Raw genomic sequence first — 13,391 nt, forward strand, 5'->3', positions numbered from 1 at the left:
AATTATTACTTTGATGCAACACAAACATACAAACATATATACAATATTTAATTAAATATTATCTATATCACTTTCCATAACATATGATCGATAACATGAATCTAATCTAATTGACATTAAAGTTTCAACCACAACATACAATGATTGTCTTAAAAGAATACATAAACCAAGAAAAATATAAAAAATGAATTAGTATATAACAAACTTACAAATTAAAAACTTTAACTTAATAACATGGCTCGAAAAATGGTACAAAGCCCTCGAACCAACACAAAACCTTTAAACTTGTTTTCTTTTTGAATTTTGTATTTGATTTGTATTTGTATGTCTACTCAAAGAGAATGACATTTTTATAGTAGACTATCCTATAATTTCTTATTAAACATATTATATAAGTTATAAAACCTTTCATGATATGTGATTAATTACTTTGAAGGTGAAAATGTGTGGGGGTTTCAAATGCATGAGGTGCTTGGAAATTTGTGTGGGGGTTTCAAATGCATGAGGTGGTAGGAAAAATGTCTCCTTTATAAGTATAGTATATCTAGACGAAAATCCGTGTTTTGCGCGGAATAAAAGTATATAGTTAACCTTTTAGTAATCGAAAATATTTTTGTCATTTATATTAACTAAAAAATTATTATTATTACATTTAGACATTTAGTTAATGTAACATTATAATTAATTTGAACAACAGATAATATAACACTTACTAAAATCGAATAATTTAATGGTATCTACTCACGCTTTACGTGTGTATAAAATTAGTTATATTTCTTATCTATTTAATTAACTAATGTAATTATTTATTAACTTTAAAGAAAAATTGACGACATTTTAATTTCATCATGATGATTATTTAAATTATTAATCATTGTTTGTGTTGTAACATAATTTAATTTAAAACTTTATGTTATTTTAACTATTATTATTATTATTATAAATTAACTTTAAAATAACTTAGCTTAATTTCTGTTATTATAAAAAATAGTTTTTGGAGATCTTTTAGTTAATTTACTTTTAAATTTATGTTCTTTTACGTTTATTGTATTTAATAATTTTCGTTTAATTCTTGTAAAAAATATACATTGAGTTTTTTTAAAACTTTATATGATATTTTACTTTAGGTTTTAAATTTTACACTATATTTTTAAGTTTGTTTGATATATTAATTTAGGTTTTACATTTAACACTATATTGAAGTTATTGATAATTCATGAAGTCTTCCATTTATGAGAATAAATGTAATTTATAACATATTTAAGTTAGAAAGTATATATAAGGAAATATGAAAAGTTGGGAGTTTCAAATTGATGTGGTGAAAGGAAAAATGTTTCCTTTATAAGTATAGTATGATATGATGTGGAAAATATCTCATGTCAATCCGACATCCAACGAATGAGTTATGAAATTTTAAAATTTTCATAGGTTACACAGAAAAATAGGAACCATTGAGTTGAACCGGAAGCGGATGAATTTTTGAGTTGTGATTATTTATGTATAAGAAAATGGGCTAATCATTAAAAACACACTTAGAAACTACTACAAAATATAGGTCATATATATATATATATATATATATATATATATATATATATATATATATATATATATATATATATATTCTAATGAAAACAAATTTTAAATCGAGAACAATTGAAAACAATTCTTAACTATAAATTTCAAATTCTTAAAAATTAAAAAGTTTATTAAAAACTTATTAATTTTATTAATTAAACAAATAAAACAACCCCCACCCTCATCCCCACCCCACCCCACCCACTCTTATCAGCTTCTACCCCTCTCTCTCTATCCCGCCATGGCTGTCAGAAAACATGGCCGTCAACGGAGATCAAATCCACAACAACTGTAGTCCTCGCCTTCTTCACATCTCTTCTCTCTCCCTCTTTCTCTTTGTGCCCTAAATCAACGTTTTTTTGCGATTATCCATTTCCTATCCCGAGTGTTTAAGATGGCTGCCTTTTGAAGTATGAACAATGCGATTGTTGAAAATATATGAATAAATAAAGTTTTACACTATATTGTTTGTGATTAAGTAACAATTAGATGGTCTGTATTGATCTTTTTGAGTTTGCACCACGATTAAAAGTTTTCTCGTCAATGCTCATCTCATACCTACAACCATGGTCAGTGTACTCGTCAGTTGTCCTTGAAACACAATCGTCGGGGTTTTATGATTCGAGAAAAACACTGGTCCATCCCTGTCCAATTTCCATAGTTAAGACAAATTCAATCCTTCTAGACAAATTGAAGACTTCTAAAGCACATTCATCTCTTTAACCAGTAGCAACACAAAATTGCTCCCCTTTTAATATAAAAAATCTCATTTGACACTTGAAAATCCCAAATCACTCTTCCCGATGAACTGGTGAACACTTCTCATCGCTTACACTTTTCCCATAAATGCTAAACTTCTCGTCATTGCTTATAGAGTTTACTATTATCTATCGATGTTCTAAAAGCTACAATAATCACAGGGCACCACTCTCCCGTCACCACAATGACGGACTTTAACATGCTACAACTAAAAGGTTCGAATCAAAATGATGCCAAAGTCACAACAAGTACACTGCAGGTGCAATCCTTAATATGTCTCTTAAATTTTGTGCTTCTACTCCTATACATACGTTTCTCTTATTTTCTGAATTGGATGCTTGAGATGGGATGGTTTTAGATTTACTCATAGGCTTGCAAAAGTGAAAAATGATTCGTGCATTACAGGTGTTCGATGAAATGTTTGAGTGAACATTTTTGCTTGATAAGACCATTTTCAGCCCCAAAACCAAAATAGTTATCATACCACTCATATACAAACTCAATTGATATACCAAGCTCAAAAACACCATCATGTTGATAACAAATTGATGTTCTGATCAAAAGTTCAAAGCATATCTTGGTCATGCCGATAACAATTGAAAAACAAAATCTCAACTTCTTGGTTCACTATTCATGGTTATCTCACTTATAGCCGACCTCATTGACAACACTACTACTCAAAGGTGATTAACTTGTTGGCTCTATAATCACAAAAGATTAAACTTAACTACTAGCTATTAGATACAACCGAAATTCGGTTCGTGACATTGATTTTGAAGAAACTCCATGAAACATTTCAACAAGCATTTGGTGGGATGCCATTTCTGGAGCTAACATGAATGATGAAAATAAAGGAGATGTAAGGAATTCATCTTCTTTTAATAAGGTTAGTCCAAGTTTACTGTTTTTTTATTCTAGTGTTGTACGGTTAAAGAGTACATTACAAATTTGGTCCTGATAGTATACTCATTTGTTTTTGTCACAAATTTTTCATTCTGGTTTCATTTAATTGTAGTTATTATCGTTGTATCATGAAATTTAACTACTTAAGTATTAGTTTAAATGCTTGTTGTTGCTATTTTCTTTAATAAATAGGTTTTACCCACATTTTCTATCTTCTTATTATTAGTACGGTTAAAAACAAATTTGTTAGTTTTATATGATTAATAAAAAATTTCAATTTATGTTTAAATAATATTGCTAATGTAAAAGGTTATAAACTATTTCAACTAATTTGTCTATAAAACAAAAAAAAATGTAATTTAATAATAAAATTGACTAAATTACAATTTTGGTGGTGTAATTTCGGATTTTAAATACATATAATCACATGTGACTAAATACATATAATCACATGTGATTAAATACATGATACCAAATGTAACATCCTGTTTCCTGCCATTTCTGGGCCGTGTGCCAGAACTCAATTTTGTAACGCTTTGGGCCATAAAGAGGCAAGGTTTATTCCTTGCGGAAGGAGGTAAGGTTGGTTAAGAGATTTAACCCTTGAATTGTGTTTTGGGTCGAAGGGTAGAAAGGGAAAAGTCATAAGCCGGGTTCTTGCATGAAATATGGATTTTTGTTCGAGATGTTTTTAGTCCAAGATATCTAGATGATATTATAGAGCTCTTCAATACCTTTCCGTGATTATAAAGATCACCAAAAACGGAGTTGAAACGAAGAAGTTATGACTGTTCGAAGTTGGCAAGGATTTAGGGGAAATCTGAGCTCACGACGTGAGCAATTGGAGCTCACGACGTGAGAAGCGATTAAATGGAAATGTTGATTTTAGCGGTGCTCATGACGTGAGCATTAAGGGCTCACGACATGAGAACTATGCAGCTCAAGCCCACGAAGTTTTAGGGTTTTCAACATATATAAGGGTTGGTTTCATGTTTTTAGGGCATTTTATGAGCCTCCATCATGTCTAGATCATCTTGAGAGAAACCTTAGCCTCCCTTTCACCATTTTGATCTTCCCCTCTCCTCTTCCATCCATTTATGAAAATCTTGGCGCATATCTAGCTTGAAGACGAAGAGAAGAAGAAGAAAGAAGTACTCTAGTGGTGGAGTGGGCAAAGTATCATCATCATCACCATTTTTTCCTCCTTTTGGACCTTTGTAAGAATCAAAAAGCTCCAAATTTATTGCTTATTATGGATATATTTAGAGTTTTTTTCATCATATTCATGTTATTGCATGCTTTAGTCAAGTAAATCCATAAAGTTAGCAACTTTATGGATTCTAACAGTCCCTAGATCATAATATTGTTCAGATCTAAAAGATGGTATGGATTTGAGGCATGCATGAAAGATCGAAGCTCATTTCTTCACTTTTGACCTAGAATGAGGTTGGATCATGCATGGTGCATGCATGGCCATAAAGGAAACATTTTTATGGACCTTACGAGTCCCCTTTATCTTCTGGATGAAATGGGTTCAAGGACTTAAAATGGTAACCTTTAGCCACATACATCGCTCATTGAATCTCACGACGTGAGGAAGAGTGCTCACGTCGTGATGACAACTCATGTGAAATCTTTAACTAAATTGACTAGGTTGGACCGATTCGAGTTGGAATCGGACCGAGAACGCTATCATGATGTGACCAAGGCTTGGTCACGACGTGAGTGTCAACTAATGGAAATGTTGACCGTTGACTTTGACCTTGACCATGGTTGAAAATTTTTGACTTAAGGATATTCTGGGTATTTTGGAATGTGTTGAGAATTGGTCATTTGGTTCGATAGGTGATGGTTAGAGCTGAGATTCGGATTTGGGACCTCATCAGCTATCGTTCAGACTGTGAGGTGAGTCTTCCTCACTGTACTTTGGGTTCGAAGGCACCAATGCTGGCCCATTGAATTGATATCCTAATTTACCGTATGTTGCTGTGTTGTAGTGATATGTTAGATCTTTATCCTAGTATATAGGATGTTTCTATGCGGTAATGACATGTAGATATGCCTCTTTCTCTGTTAGTTGATTATATGTTTACCTGTTATGTATATGTCGACATATTTTAAGTTGTGGTTGAGGCTTTACTGCTTTGTGCGTGAGCCAATAGACCGGGGGGCATTCCAACCCGTTGGTTGATTGGGCCCAAGGGTATTCCATCCCGAGGATGACTGGACCCGTTGTATATTGGCATTTCAACCCGATGGTTGATTGGGCCCGAGGGTATTCCATCATGAGGATGACTAGACCCGTTGTATACTGGCATTCCAACCTGTAGTATTCTATCCCTAGGATGACTGGACCCGAGGTTGACTGGGCCGGGGGTATTCCAAACCGATGGTTGATTGGACCCAACACGCTTGTTTGTATATGTTATATGTTAGTGTGGTGGTACTTTGAGGGAAACTCACTAAGCTTTGTGCTTACAGTTTTAGTTTATGGTTGCAGGTTGTTCATAGGATCCTGGGAAATTAAAGGCGTGATCGTGCACAACTTCCAGTTTTTATGGCTTTGGGTCTTAGGAAAAATCTGATTTTGAAATAATGTTTTGGAACAATGAATCTTTTGTAAACAATGATGTTAAACGGTTAATTTTGAAAATTATAAATTTATTGTTATTTTTGGAGTGCTACAAGTTGGTATCAGAGCCCTGGTTTTAGTGAATTGGATAAACATTCCTGTGAGTCCAGACTCAAACTAAGGATCTGCAAAAGTTTTCAAATTATCTTCAAATAGTTCCTAATTATTTTCAAAACTAAATTCAAAAATTATTTTCAAAATAACCAAGGAAGGATGTCATGTGTACGATCAGCGAGAGCAAGAAAGTTTACCCCAAGTTACCACACTGTTACTTGTTATGATATGATAGAACTGCATGCTAGTGATAGCTAGGGATCTTCAGGAATTGCATGATAGAATTGTCCGATGTATGATGCATGATAGCCTAGGAGGACTTTTTATGTTTTAGATGAAATTGACATCATTACTTTCGTCACTTAGTGTGTGCCTCATAGGTGTACATAACAAAGATTCTATAGCAGGAGAATGTTTGATTTAGCTTTATTTCTCGTTCTTATCTGATAAAGGGCTTAGAGTAGAGTCAAGTATTCGACTGTCTATAGGATCCAACGTTATGTATGATTAGCATGCACGAGTGGCTGCAAGGTTGGTGGAAGTTTCATGAGTGGTTGCAGTTCATAGCAGGTCAGCGTGAGGAATGATTAGCCACTCTTGATAGAGTGAGGACATGATGAGGATGTATCCTAGATGCTTGGGCCTAGAGGTCGGGAATTTTATATGAGGATATGCTTAATTTTACTATGTCTTAGTTCCAGTCGACTCCACTGCTCGAATGTTTCTTGCTTCATGCTTTGTAGTACTCATATTGATGTGAGTTAACTATCAAATGAATACGTTAAATTACATGCTACAAAGGTTAAAAATAATCTTTGAGTGAAGGATTTGGTCCTATTGTGCAGCCCTTGTCTGAGTCAAACCATTGTAGGGTTGAGTCCTTTAGTCGAAAGATTATTTAAGCTTTGTTGCATGTAATTATATTCATGAAGTGGTTAGCTGACATTAATATGGGTTCTTTAGCAGCTGATGGAAAGGGAGGTGGGGAATCCTAGGAGAGCCTAAGAAGTATTTTAGGTAGTGTTTGTTTTTTGTCTGCAGATCTGCGTGACCTCTTCTGTCTGCGCCGCGCAGACCACGCGCAGACATTAGCCTTCGCAGACTGTTTGTTTTTTTGAAGACTGCAGACCTAAAAATGTCTGCGCGCCCTCTTCTTGGCGCAGATGTGGACCAGAGTCTTCTAACATCTTCAGACATCTTCTAGCCTAAAAAAACATATATATCTTTATTTTTTTTAAGTTTTTTTTTAATTTATATTTTGTAAAACATTATTTAATACAGTATCGTCAATTTCTCGAGAAAATATTTATAGTATGTTTTTAATGGATTTAATAGAAAAAATCGAAGTTTATTTCCATCCATTTATGTATCAAATATCTTTGATCACTAATTATAATGTTTAATTATAACTTTGCAACCAAAGTTGTTGATTTTTATCAAATATATACGTTAATTCATACCATTTTTATTTTTATTTTTTATACATTAATACATAAAAGTTGATCTAGATTCGTTAATTATTTATAACAAAGTCATAAAAATATTAAAAAATCACTTTGAAGTTTAAAAAAAATCAGTTTATTTAGATTTCAGTTCATTTTAGTAGCCCGCAGATGTTAAAAAAACAAACAGTCTTCTTTTTTCAGACTACAGACGTTTGGTCCACCTCTTCTACTGCAGAGGTCTACAGATGTGGTCCGCAGACTGCAGACATTTTGCCTCAGAAGAAACAAACAGCACCTTAGTGTGGTTGATACGCTGTTGAGCAGATATTGGGAGTATTATTATGAGTAGGTGACTTAGAGGACCCGGGATGATTCTTGAGGAGAGTATGGATAGGTGTAGAAGGTAGTATCGGGCCCGTACTACTGGAAGCACAGGATCCATACTCGAATCGGGGAAAATTTCAGGGATTCTAAGGAGCTGGTCGGAGAAGATAGCATGGTTTAATACTATGACCCAGGGCAAGTGTTTTCGTATCTGTTGATCTGATTGGTGATGGTTGTTCAGAATGATAATGGGTCTGGTAGTTGTTTGGGCCTTAGTAGCCATGTCAGTTTGGGTTTGAATGGTGCTGAACTAGGTGAGTTAGTTGATTTTGAGGTCCCGAGGGCCTTGCTCAAAGTAGTGTCAGCTGAGTCGCAGGACTCAAGAAAGAAGCAATTATTATGATCGGCTTGGGGATTTCAGTCGGAGGTTGAGTGTCTAGAAGATGGATTGGAATGTCTTATCTACGCCAGCGACTATGTTCTTTTAGCTTTCCATCATTCGGAGGAAAGAGAGAGCGAGCATGTGATCTTCAGATCTGAATTTGAGGCTCTACAAGGGGATAGTTGTTGCGGTTTTTGGCGACACTATGGTAGTGTCAGAATACACGAGAGGATCCTTGTCGTATGGTTGCTTGAGATGAGATCAAGGGTCTGCTTCCTTTGGATATAAGAAGGCCAGGTGCTAGCTGATGGTTTCAGGCCAGGAGTATAGTAATCCAGTTTTTTCTAGATAGGAAGTTGGTGTTTTGCTTGTGCATTTACATAGAATTCCTGATGTTAGAGGCAGCCAAGATTAGGGAGTTCCTGAGGTCTCCATTTGATATTCATAATGTTTTGATTTTGTTTGGTCTCTATTTGGACGATTAATGCGTTGAGATATATCCCAATGATCACAAATGCTATGTATCTGGGTGAGCCGATTAGGACTTTTGGTTGTTTGCAGGGTCATTTGGTGGTAGTTAGAACCCAAGTCGGGGATGGATGGATGTTTTGTTAAGAGGAGCAGCGACCTCTTCGAGTTTTGGTTTCAGAAGAATGGGTCATACGGAATTATGGTTCGGATATGCGAAACTTTGGTTCAAGATTTAGGAAAGATGGGAGTGCAGAGCAAGTTTCCATCAGATGTATATCGTCAGGAATTCAAGGGTCGTATTCGTGGCAAGACGTTATTGGACAAGGGGCTCGTTGTAGCCAGTGGATCTTTTCAAAAGCATCGAAGAATTGATCAAGAGTCATTTGGGTCGCTCAAGTCGAGTATCGGTTGTTGAGGGACTTGTCAGCTCGTTGTATGGATTGCTATTTTCAAAATAGATTGGGCAGTTATCGATCGCTAAATCACTTTCAGAGATGGGCATGTTCATCTCTGCGTGGGTTTGGTTCACTGGGTTAGGTGTGAATATATTCTCGATCACTGGTTATTTCATACATCATCAAAGCGGAGATTCTTCGAAAGTTTTAGGCTGTATCAGTTGAAGTTCAACGGATTCGTCGACCTATCTTCAAGTTCGACTCAAGTTTGGAAGAGGTTCTTAGTTTTTGGGAGTCTAGAATTTAGGACAGTGTTGCTCAGTTTTCCAGACGGGACATTAGATCTATGTGGAATCTAGTTTTTGGGCATGTCGTGCTGGCAGGGTTGGTATTTGGATGGATCCAACTAGAGTCTTAGCAACACTTCTAGATAACCTTCAAAGTTTTATCGAGATAGTTATGTATTGATAGGGTCTGTTCAGTTTCAATTAAGGTATGGGATCTTGTTTCGATTGTTCATGATGATGTCTTCAGTTAATTATTGAGGTTTGTCATTTCGTTAGAACCCTGGTACTTTGCCCCTTTCGGGTAAGGTTATGGGTTCCCTAAGGGTGTGGTATTGTGGTAAGTTCATTAGATATTTTCGTGATGGGTGTATGTGGGCTGGTCAAGATAGAAATGGAGCACTTGGTTCGAATTATATGCATGGTTCTTATTTGGGTTGTGTTTGGTTAGCGTCAAAAGGAATGTTGAATGGGTTTTATGCAAGATAGTGGGTTGATGGTTGAGTATCTTTAGACCCGATAGTCATTTGGTTGAGACTCTTAGGTCTCAAATCATTATTCTTATTGGCATGGTTAGATGCAGTGCATTGTTTTGGGAGACGGGAGACTCTTGAACCAGTTGTTTTGGATAAAGTGAGCAGTTAAAGGTTGTTGGAGTATCAGTCGTGCATCAGAAAGTCTCTGCGGAGTGTCTGCATTGAATATCGTTTGTTCGCGAGCTGTTATTAGGGGTTTGGTTACCAATATTGGGTATCGGTTTTGGAGTCTCAAATCATGAAGATCATTGTGAATGTCTCGAGTGATTTTCCAGGTAGGGGTACACCTGAGCTGGTAGGGGTTGGATGCAATGTGACAAGTCTTGGATTGATCATCTTTGCTCGTAGGAGCAGTGGTTGGTAATGACATTTCAGGGAGTCAAGGGTTTATTTAAGGTTTTTGGTACATCTTATGGATTTGGAATTGGATGAAGTTCGTGATCGATATGTTTTGAGTATCCTTTCTGTAGGTTTTGGTGGTGTCCTCGGTTAGGGAGTAGGGGTAGGTTCATGAATGGATGCTCATCATTCTTAAGGTAAGGTTTCTGAGAATAGACCGATGGGTTCCCGGTTTTGGGAAGTATCCTGACGAGAACGGTTTGTGGTTGTAGTACTGAGAGTTCGTGGTCTATGTGGCTCTCTCTGGAAGTTGGGTCATACAGTTATGGAGAGAAAGGAATTGTTGTGTTTAAGAATTTTAAGGTTATTAGGTTGCTTGTTGGTAGTTTGGGGTTTCCGAGTGATCTCTCAAGATTTATTTATAAGACGCCTTGATTTCGAAATGGTTAAATGGAGTGTAAGGAAAATTTTGGTGTTATTTTAGAAATCATAACCGAGACGGATTTCGAGGATGAAATCTAATTTAAGTAGGGGAGAATTGTAATATCCTATTTCCTGCCATTTATGGGTCATGAGCCGGAACTCAATTGTGTGAGTCTTTGGGCCTTAAGGAGGCAAGGTTTAGTCCTTGTGGAAGGAGGTAAGGTTGGTTAAGAGATTTAACCCTTGAATTGTGTTTTAGGTCGAAGGGTAGAAAGGGAAAAGTAATAGGACGGGTTCTTGCATGAAATATGGATTTTTTCGAGAAGTTTTTAGTCCAAGATAGCTAGATGATATTGTAGAGCTCTTCAATACCTTTCTGTGGATATAAAGATCGCCGAAAACGGAGTTGAAACGAAGAAGTTATGACTATTCGAAGTTGGCAAGGATTTAGGGGAAATCTGAGCTCACGACGTGAGCAATTGGAGCTCACGACGTGAGAAGCGATTAAACAAAAATTTTGATTTTAGTTGTGCTCACAACGTGAGCATTAGGGGCTCACGACATGAGAACTGTGCATCCCAAGCCCACGAAGTTTTAGGGTTTTCAACATATATAAGGGTTGGTTTCGTGTTTAGGGCATTTTATGAGCCTCCATCATGTCTAGATCATCTTGAGAGAAACCCTATCCTCCCTTTCACCATTTTGAGCCTCCCCTCTCCTCTTCCATCCATTTATGAAGATTTTGGTGCATTTCTAGCTAGAAGAAGAAGAGAAGAAGAAGAAAGAAGTACTCTAGTGGTGGAGTGGGCAAAGTATCATCATCATCACTATCTTTTCCTATTTTTAGACCTTTGTAAGTATCAAAAGCTCCAACTTTATTGCTTATTATGGATAGATTTAGAGTTTTGTCCATCATATTCACGTTATTTCATGCTTTAGGTAAGTAAATCCATAAAGTTAGAAACTTTATGGATTCTAAGAGTCCCTAGATCATAATATTGTTCAGATCTAAAAGATGGTATGGATTTGAGGCATGCATGAAAGATTGAAGCTCATTTCTTCATTTTTGACCTAGAAAGAGGTTGGATCATGCATGGTGCATGCATGACCATAAAGTAAACATTTTTATGGACCTTACGAGTCCCCTTTATCTTCTGGATGAAATGGGTTCAAGGACTTAATGGATTTAGGACTTAAAATGGTAACCTTTAGCCATAGACAGCGCTCATGACGTGAGATGCAAAATCTCAAGACATAAGATTCGAGGAGCCCCAGTTTTTTGTTAAGATCATTGAAGTTCGCGACTTGAGGAAGAGTGCTCACTTCGTGATGACAGCTCATGTGAAATCTTTAACTGAGTTGACTAGATTGGACCGAGTCGAGTTGTAATCGGACCGAGAACGTTGTCACGACGTGACCAAGGCTTGGTCACGATGTGAGTGTCAACTAATGGAAATGTTAACCGTTGACTTTGACCTTGACCAGGGTTGAACAAGTTTGACTTAAGGATATTCTGGGTATTTTGGAATGTGCTGAGAATTGGTCATTTGGTTGGATAGGTGATGGTTAGAGCTGAGATTCGGATTTGGGACCTCATCAGCTATCGTTCAGACTGTGAGGTGAATCTTCCTCACTGTACTTTTGGGTCGAAGGCACCAAGGCCGGCCGATTGGATTGATATCTTGGTTAACCGTATGTTGCTATGTTGTAGTGATTTGTTAGATCTGTATCCTAGTTTATAGGATGTTGCCATACAGTAGTGATCTGTAGATTTTCCTATTTGTCTGTTGGCTGATTATATGTATATATATGTCGATATATTTGGAGTTGTGGTTGAGGCTTTATTGCTTTGTGCGTGATCCAACATGACCGGGGGACATTCCAACCCGATGGTTGATTAGGCCCAAGGGTATTCAATCTCGAGGATGACTGGACCTGTTGTATTTTGGCATTCCAACCTGATAGTTGATTGGGCCCGAGGGTATTCCATCCTGAGGATGACTGGACATGTTGTATACTGGCATTCCTACCTGGGGTATTCCATCCCGAGGATGACTGGACCCGGAGGTTGACTGGTCCTGGGGTATTCCAACACGATGGTTGATTGGACCCGGCATGCTTGTTTGTATCTGTTATCTGTTTGTGTGGTGGTACTTTGGGGGAAACTCACTAAGCTTTGTGCTTACAGTTTTATTTTATGGTTTCAGGTACTTCAGAGGATCGTGGGAAAGCAAAGGCGTAATCGTTCACAACTTCCTGTTTTTATGGCTTTGGTTCTTTGGAAAACTCTGATTTTGAAATAATGTTTTGGAACAATGACTCTTTTGTAAACAATAATGTTAAATGGTTGATTTTGAAAATTTTAAATTTATTGTGATTTTTGGAGTGTTGCACTAAATATTGAATCGAAAACGGGATAATGAATATTGTCCATATAAATCATATGTGATTAAATACAAATTTTTCTATATTAAATTATATGTGATTAAATACGTATAATCACATGTCATTAAATACATCTGACCAAATATTGAGTCGAAAACGCGAAAACGAATATTGTCCATATAAATCATATATGATTAAAATACGTATAATCACATGCGATTTTATGTATCAAATCACATATGATTTGTGAGGACAATATTTATTATTGCTTTCTCGATTCAATAGTTGTTTTCATTATTTAATCACATGTGATTAGATTATATATATATATATATATATATATATATATATATATATATATATATATATATATATATATATATATCTAATCACATATGATTTATATGGACAATATTCATTTTGTGTTATCTATTCAATATTTGTTATCGTATATTTAATCATATGTGATTATATGTATCAA

The 13,391-nt window shown here is 36.0% G+C and overlaps 1 long non-coding RNA gene across 1 annotated transcript; it reads left to right on the forward strand.

The window, feature by feature from the left end:
• Positions 1 to 1,782: 1,782 nt before the first annotated feature.
• Positions 1,783 to 12,902, forward strand: LOC145106300 (uncharacterized). The gene is made up of 2 exons (XR_013707536.1): positions 1,783 to 3,223; positions 12,733 to 12,902. It is a non-coding gene; the product is annotated as an uncharacterized LOC145106300 (long non-coding RNA).
• Positions 12,903 to 13,391: the final 489 nt, after the last annotated feature.

This window comes from Lactuca virosa, chromosome 1 (genome assembly GCF_052849685.1).
Source record: "Lactuca virosa cultivar CGN04683 chromosome 1, Lactuca_virosa_CGN04683_v6, whole genome shotgun sequence".
NCBI classification, from domain to species: domain Eukaryota; kingdom Viridiplantae; phylum Streptophyta; class Magnoliopsida; order Asterales; family Asteraceae; genus Lactuca; species Lactuca virosa.